The sequence below is a fragment of the Vulpes lagopus genome, chromosome 22, assembly GCF_018345385.1.
Source record: "Vulpes lagopus strain Blue_001 chromosome 22, ASM1834538v1, whole genome shotgun sequence".
NCBI lineage: Eukaryota > Metazoa > Chordata > Mammalia > Carnivora > Canidae > Vulpes > Vulpes lagopus.
The window spans coordinates 15814319-15823184 of NC_054845.1; the positions used below are offsets into that span (position 1 = coordinate 15814319).

At 40.3% G+C, this 8866-nt stretch overlaps 1 long non-coding RNA gene across 1 annotated transcript; it reads right to left on the minus strand.

Moving 5' to 3' along the window:
• Window positions 1-328: 328 nt before the first annotated feature.
• LOC121480515 lies at window positions 329-8210 on the minus strand. Its single transcript, XR_005985001.1, has 4 exons — window positions 7990-8210; window positions 4557-5485; window positions 3318-3378; window positions 329-536 (listed from the first exon to the last, which is right to left on the minus strand). It is a non-coding gene; the product is annotated as an uncharacterized LOC121480515 (long non-coding RNA).
• Between the last annotated feature and the right edge of the window lie 656 nt (window positions 8211-8866).

Sequence of the window (8866 nt, forward strand, 5' to 3'; positions counted from 1 at the left end):
CTGGAGCACCGCCAGAGGTGGCCAGATTGTTGTCACATGGATGTGCCCATGGCCTACGGAGGAATCATCTAGAGGAAAAAAATCCTAGTAGCTCCCATTGTGTCCTCTGATCTGGCTCAGAGACTCAGACACAGTGTGAGAGTAAGTCACAGGGCCTTCCGCCCTCCCTGTATTTATGTGAGAGCTGTTTGCCATTACTTTTCAGAGTTGAGTCACTATTTTTTTGCAATCAATTTTCTAAGATCTTGGCCGCAGAGGTGATATTCCCTAGGGCACAAAAGCTTAGAATAAGAAAAATCACTAGATAAATCTGGAAATTTGTCTGAAGTTGATCATTTATTTTTCTGTCATTTACTGTTTAATTTTTACTTTAAGGAGAACAATCTATTGTGTAGAATATTTCCTAGAAACCTTAGGACTTCAGGCATTTGGCCCCAGTCTCATCTTGATTTCATCTCCTCTTGAAGGATTTCAGTCATGGTTTCTTCAGATGCTCTTCTCAACTCTCTTCCTAAGTAATCCCCCACTTACAGCCCCTAGAAAATTGCAATTTTAAAATAAGAAAAAAAAAGTTTCGAGCTGACGTTAGTTAAGTACAAGGCTTGGAGCAATCATAGTGTGATTCCCTCCCCTACCCTTACCCCAATCCACAAATCTTTTTATTTAAGTCATGCATGATGTAAATAACTATCAAAGATACCCTTCAAGGGAAAAAACAAGCCTTCGGAAGGTCAATCTAGGAGATGTGAATTGTATGTTAGGGACAGCATCATAGATTTTGCCTTGGAGACATAGGAGGGGGACAGTTTCATGAACTAATGATGCATGTGTATTAGACTCAAGAATATTAGAATATTTAAATGCACCGGTTGGCAGGAGCCACCCTCTTTCTGTGTCAGCTTTCTCCCATCCAAGTACCAACCAGGTTAACCCTGCTTAGCTTCCGGGATTGGGTGAGATCTGGTGTGTTCAGAGTGGTATGGCCCTAGACCTATCTTGGCCTTTTCATCCACTAAATCCCTAAGTGACTAACTCCCTAGGCCCTTCCCCAAACATGCAACAGTCACCCCCTGTCACCTGACCTGAGGGATGACCTCTGCCCCTCTTCATTACTTTTATAAAAGGGGACAATTGTCACCTTCTTATCTCACCTACAAGGTTTGCAATGTCTGCTGTGCTGCCTGAATCTTATCACGAGGAAACACTTTAGACAAATCCAAGTCAAGGAACATAAATGTTTGCGTGTGTGTGTGTGTGTGTGTGTGTGTGTACAAAAGTGGCAAAATTTTTTTAAAAAAAATCATTGCATCTGGTAAAGATTATCAAATTATATTACTGTTTCAACTTTTCTGTAGGCTCAACATTTTTTCAAAAAATACCAAGTGCACCTCCTATTGATACAGTGATCAATCCATTGCATTTAGTGGACCATGGATTAACTATGGTACTCAAAAACTTTTTTCACACTGACACAGGAAGTGAAGATTATTAAACTAGTTTTTAACAAATTTGGAGGTTCTGCATGAAAAGCTAAATTCCCCTTTGTCAGAAAACAGTCCCCCAAAGGAAAATAATTCATGTTCTCAAAGAAAATAGTTCACCAACTTTCTCATGAAGGGAATTTAGGGAAAGGTCTTCCTTCTACGATAACAAATCCTATTTAAATTACCTCATCAATAGACAGAGAGTTCTGGAAATTAACCAAATCAAATAAGATGACAAAATGGCAAATTTTGGGGAGGAAACCACTTCTCTAGATACAGAAAAATTTCAGAAATAATTTTATTAACTACATTACTAGTGAATAGGTTTTCTGCAATGTGAATGACATTAAAAAATGTATAATTGGTTTATTTTTGTCCAAGAAATTTAAGACTAAATTAAAATTTTAAATTTCTTGATTTAAGGTGGCCATCACACATGTTTACATATATACACCTACATACATATACACACTTGCACACACTTATATGTAGCACAGCACATGGATAAATCTAAATAAGGATTATGAGCTTTATTTGCCACATTGTTTACCATTTTTTGTGCCCAAAAGAGATTTTTTTTCAAGATTTATTTGAGAGAGAGAGAGCACACATAAAAGCGAAGGGAGGGGCAGACGGCAAGGGAGAGAGAATCTCAAGCAGACTCCCTGCTGAGAATGGAGGCCCATGTAGGGCTCAATATCACGACCCTGAGATCATGACCTGAGCAGAAATCCAGTCGGCCACTTAACCAACTGAGCCACCCAGGCATCCCTGTGCACAAAGAAAGATTATAATAAACTAACAATTTCTGTAAACAATTATATTTGATGAGGTCAACAAAAATAATAGACAAGCTTGATAAAATCTCATATTCTAATGCAAATATATCTAGGCATGTACATATATTTACTTATATATTTATATTATGTATTATATTGTCATTGTATATGTATATTTAATTTAGTATTTTTATTTTTATATGAAATTGCCTAAAAATTCATATCTTAAGAAAGCATTAAAAAGTATAAGAATGAAAATACAAGTGAAGGATGAGACCATTGCAACAGCATATCTATAAAGGGAAAATATTCAGCACCATCATATATTTACAACAACATTAACAAAGCTAATAATCAGAAGCATGTAGTTCATGTAGCACAGGCTATATACAGGCTCTCAGACGGATGGTCAGAATAATAATTATGAGTAACTTTTCCTAAATGTTTACCAAGTACCAGGCACTACATTAAGTACTTTGTATATATATGCATCTCAGTCAATCCTCATTTGCAGAGGAATTCCTGAGATTCAAAAAAGTTAGATGATCCACCCAAGTTTGATAAGGGTCAAACTGTAGTTCAGATCCAGGTGAGTAACTCCAGACCCTACCCGCATGATCATTTCCAGGCACCACCTCGAAGTTCTACTTACCAGTGGCTATGAGTGGCCCAGGAGGAGAGTACATGAGGACCCTCTTGCACTAGTCACATCACATGACAAAACCAGTATAGCTTTTATAGTCTCCATTTGTTTCCCAGACAGAGAGCTCCAATGTAAGGCAGAAACTCACAGAACTCTGTACAGCTGGCTCACATTGTTTGGGGAGTTAGTTGTGTGACCTCAGCACTGCCTCCTAGGACCCTAATATGTAGGCTCTGACTGAGCTAGCGTCCCTACTCCCCTACCTTCCTACCCACTGTCAGCTCCATCACCAGTGGTTCCCTAAAGCAAGGAAAGGCCTTGGGTAGGGACAAGGATTAACCTGAAGTCTACACAGGAAAGAATCTTTCTCCCTCCACAGATTGGAAGTTAGGCTAAAGATGTTTGTGTTACCTGACTTGCAAGGGTGAGAGATCATGAAAATGAATAAAGCACCAGGTCCGGAGCTTGGCACCTAGGAAGAAACAAGGAGCAGCAGAAGGCTCTTGTCATGTGAATTTTTATCTCCATGCTTTCTCTAACAAAGTTTAGCCATACCTCTTTAAAAGAAAATCTCTGGGTCAGCCTCCAGGGCTGGAGGGAGGGGAAAAGTTACCACTAATGCCAGGTGAACCAGGCTCCTGGTGACCAACATTATGCTGGGAGAAACCCCAAGTCCTCTACCCCGTAGAGCAGTAGCACCTAGCAGACAAGTGGAGTCCTTCCCCAGATTACTTGATTAGAAGGTGTGACTTGTATCAGTGGCATTTTTGTCATCATAGTCTACACTACATCAGGTTGGATGCAAGCCGCTAACTCATTAAATTTTTCATTTTGACCTGTGACTCGGGTACCAGGTTCCCTCAAGCTCCACATTCCGTCTCCTCTACAACAGCATCAGTTTGCCCTTTTAAGTATGAGAAGAGCTATTTTTTAGGAAAACCGTTTTTAAACTATTTTATCATTTCCAACACCACCCTATCTCTAAGGTTGCTGTGTCTCAGGTCCTTGGATTATTTTAATCTGTCAAAAAGAAAAGCTAACACAACACTTTTGGACACTTCAGATTTCTTTCCTTTGCTTTGACAATGCTCTGTTCTTCTTTTCTCCCCACCCCCCTCCCCCGCCCCAGCTTTATCTTTGGTAAAAAGCAAAATTTTAAATACTGCAAGTAGAGATTGAAGCAACTTCCAGGTTGTGCACAGCACCTAGCTACTTCCTCAGGATGGTCTTGGTTCTATTTTTTAATGCACATTTTAGAGGCAACGATATAACAAACTTTGACCTTTAAAATCTTCAAATAAATCATTTAGCAAGAGCAAGGACTAGGTAATGAGCGGAAAGGAAAAAAATCAAACAAGGAAGTCCAAAAAAGTCTTCAAATGGAGTGTGTGTATGTGCATGTTGTTTTTGGTGTGTCTTTTAAGCTAGCAAATGTTGAGGTAAAAATGGGAGAAATGAGAAAAGTTGTAAGAGTGGTAAGCTGCTTTTAAGATTCCTTTACAAGGCAAAGATTTTATTTTAAAGCAAAGAAAAGGGAAAGGAATTCTAAACTCAGTTGTTCTCCATGGCACCTGTTTATACCACGAAGCTCTCACGCCTGCCAGCACCTCGTCGCCATATTGTCATCTGGGTTGGGTTCTCTGTCCTTACCTGCCAGGAGAAGGTGGTGATGCTTCCTCTCGTTCTCTTCCTTCTGGTCTTTCTTCTTCAGTTTTCCTCCTCCTTCTCTGCTTTCTCCTCTTCTTTTCCTTTATTTTCCTTCCTTTGCTTGTCATCCCAAGCAAAAAAAAAAAAAAAAAAGCCCCCACCCATTGTTGGGTAGAGGGTCTTTCTTGATTTGCTTACAAACATTGTTCCTTTTCCCAGTACAAGTGACATTTTATTTGACCAAAGTAAGATCAGTGAATTAAAACTGCTTCTGGGCTGAAGTTTCTTCCACTGAATTCTACAATGGAGCCCCCAGCATACCGCACCTTGCGTAGGAGTAAAGTCAAAACCAACATAACATCAGTTGCCACCCATACCTGAGGCTACAGGGTAAGCACTTCTGAGAGAGGTAACATGATGGCTTGAATTCACTATGAAATATAAACAGCTAATGTCAAATTTTTTTGCTGAAGCAGAAATTGATGAAAGGAAGGGCACAGATAGGAAAGAGTGAGGAGTCCTTTAAGAAAGAAGGGAGCTCTCAGCAGATGTAAAAAAAGAGGTTAGAGCACTGAAGGGCAGCTGGGCCTGGATCTCTATTTTGCCTTGAATTTACCTTACCCTTCCATTCTTAAGTGTGCAAAATTGTCCGCTTATATTCATTTAAAATAAACACCTATCTCAGAAAAATAGGGGTCACCGCAGAATGCCAAGCCTAACTGAGCCTCAGGTTTGGGCCAGCTAAACACTTCCCATCCCACCTCCGTTCCTGAAACCCCCACCTATGCCCATCTCACCTAGGAAGTGGGGCAGAGCTGAATTTCCAAGTTCATCACAGAAGAATTGTTGGGTGGTGCTCCCCGACCTCTTGTTTCCTTGTGCAAATGGGCATTCTTGTGTGGCTTTGTTGTCTTAAGCACCTTCAACATTGTCTGAAATATAATAGTCCTATTTTTCACTTTTCCTGTCTAACTCCAAAAGTCCATGGCAAGAAACAATCTGTCATTTGCTAAATGCAAATTTAAACATTGCCTTATGGGGTGGAGAGTGGGTTTGTGAAACTACAGCATCTCATTGAGACTTAGTTGCCCCATCCTCCCAAAAGTAGTAACTTGTAGTAAAATAAAGAAAAATTTGCTACCAAAGCTATATTATGGCATTGTTCCCAAATTTGTGGACTACCAAAAGTCTCCTAACAAATATTTTTTCCATGAATGTCGATAATCTACAGTAGTACTTAATATGTAATAATAATAACTGGCACATTTATTGAATGTGTATTATGAATCAGACACTTGACATATATCAGTTCATTTGTAATCAGAATAATCCAGGAATACCTGGGTGGCTCAGTCAGTTAAACATCTGACTCTTGATTTTGGCTTAGGTCATGATCTCTGGGGCCCTGGGATCAAGCCCCAGGTCAGGCTCTGCACTCAGCAGGGAGCCTGCTTGAGGATTTTCTCTCTCTCTCTCTCTCTCTCTCTCTCCTCTGCTCCTCCCCCTGCTCTCTCTCTCTTTCTCCTTCTCTCCCTAAAATAAATAAGTTTTTTAAAAATAAAAAAAAGTTTTTAAAAAATCCTAAAGCAGGACCTATAATTATTCCCACTTACAAATGATAAAACTGAGCTTCAGTGAGCTTGAGCTACTAATTAGTGGAGACGATAGGATATGAAGCCAAGCAGTCTGACTTCAAAAGCAATGAGCTTAACCATATACTAGAATGCCTTTCTATATGCTTCTAACCACTCTATAATGCCTCTACATGAATCCTCGACAATAGGCCAGAAGCTCCTCACATGCAGCTTGTGCTCAGATTTATTCAACTTCATGTAAGTGCCAAGACCAGGCCTATAGGAAGATGGTCAGAACATCTGAAAGTAGTACGTGGAGGAGTTTCCGTAGCTAGTACACAGAACAACCTCTTGCACCTTCCCGTTATGTATCTAGGGTCATGACTATCTACGATGCCATAAAAGAGATGTACTAAGCAAGGCTCTATAATGTAATTTGGTAAAGATAAAGGTTCATTTTTGCATGTATGGACTTATTTTGACTTGAGGAGCTTTGGTAGCATTTACCTGGAGCTAACATGCCTGTTCCGATGGCTTTTAGACCATTAAATGGGTGGCTGATTTCATCTTAACAGAAAGTCACTCTTTCTCTCTCTCTCTCTCTCTCTCTCTCTCATACACACACACACACACACACACACACACACACACACACACACACGCTCCATCTGCTTCCTTCTTGATTAAAATTAGACTACACTAGGCACAGTTCCCAAACATCCCAGACAGGATAGCTGACCCAACACCTTTTCCCCAAGCCTGCATTTTTACTTCTTAAATACAACCAAGCTTGGAGATGAAACGGGAGCTTCCCTCATGGTAGCCCCCGCCCCCACCCTGGCAGACTGTTCTGGTTCCAAACACAAACATTGCTCAGTCTGGCTATTTCTGAAGCCTGGGTGACTTTTAACCAAAAAGGAAGCTATAGTATTACCCCATCTACATCTGCAAGGCAGTCTTGATTGCTATTCAGTTGGCTACTCCTGGTGATGATACTTTTTAAAAGTGACTACAGCCCCTTTAGGAAATTTCAAATGTATTTGGAATAGAACAACAGAATACATCTTGTAAACGTATGTATAACAAAGCCATTTCTACACCAGCTATTGCAGGGAACCAGAGTCTGCTTATTTCAGAAGTCCCAGGACGCCTTAAGAATATTTGTCTCATTATCCCCATTATTTTCCCCTCCAGGGAACTGTCCCTAATAAACTTTGCTATGTCTCTTCTCCTGGCTAGTTTTAATATGAGCCAAGGGAAAGATTTCAGGAGAGCGCGAGTTCTTTTCTGCCTGGGCTTGCAAAATTGCCTTTTGCTGCAGATGCATCTGTTAGTAATGATTGAGACAATCTGTGCAGCGTAAGTCAACTTGTCAAGAGGTTACTCTAAAAAGATCCTCTTCCAAGGAATGTTGAAGCCTTAGCACCTTTCTATAACAACGGGATCTTTGATTTAGCGACCACAGAAGACTTGATGATGCCTTCTTACTAGCATGACCATCCTAAAGAATCACTTGGGCCTTGGAGCCTAGAGGACATTGAGAACTTCAGGGACCCCAAAACTATTAATATTACCTGAAGGACTACTTCAGGTTCAAGTACCATTGCAAGTTCTCACCTCCCTTGAGGGGCCCCAGGATGATTGAATTTGATAAAGATCCTCTTTAAGAGAACTAGAATCCCTTAGCACTCTTCATGTGGCCAAGAAGACCTCAAATCTAAGCCAAATTTTCTAAAGGCCGAGAACCTCAGAAAACTCCTAAATTGTTTCTCTAATCCACTTCTCCTCTTATCTTTTTGCTTTAGTCTGAGAATAAAATCCAACTAGAGATTTGGAGTATGGATATAAACAACTTAACTTACCCAATGGGCTCAGGCCAAAGCCAGAGTCATCTTTGGCTGTCCCGTTTCTTTTGTAGTTTTATTTGCCAATGTGTTAGCTGATACATAAGGCCACCCTGCCCAAGTCAGGGAGGACAGACTCTAAGGAATATATGTGACATGCCAGAAGAACAAGAAGCCACAGGATCAACGTGGTACATTTTCCTGGAATGCCAATAATAGAGGAAATGCCATTATTTTAGAGCATTACAAACCAGGGTAGAATGTGAACTGGGAGTAAAATGTGAAATTCATGGACTTTAAAAATAAATCTTAAAACTTCAAATAAATTTTGAGCTCAAGGCAAGAGCTTCCAACTCCTTTCCCAGATCTCAGGGGGTCTAATGTTTATTTCCCTTCCTCATTATGAACATTTTGATGGGTATTTGAGAAGAACGGTCTTAATGTACCTCTCCGAGAGCCCACAGGCATTTTTAAGATACTCCTAACAACAGCAACAACAAATCTGGTATGAAAAAAAAAAGTGAATTAAGGAAGAAATAAAAAAAAGAAAAGAAGTACTTAAAGGAGTCTGTGTGTACTCTTGGCATTAGTCCTCAATACACCTTATTTTATGAAGATGGAAATTTGAGATCCAGAAAGGTTTACTAATTTGCCCAATATCACGTGATGGCAGACAATGAGTAGGAACAATGAGATAAAGGCAGTCTTTTCCAAATCCCCTGTGTCATTGCCCATGGTCAGCCATTCGCTCAACCTACACTACGTGGAAGAGTTCTCTGGAATTATGCCAGCCAACGTGTAGCTGTAGCACTGCCAGCCTGCCCTAGGAGGCATCCTTTCCAGTCCCTAACAGAGCCTGCTGCCAGACTCAGGAATGACAGTGAGTTCCAGTTTA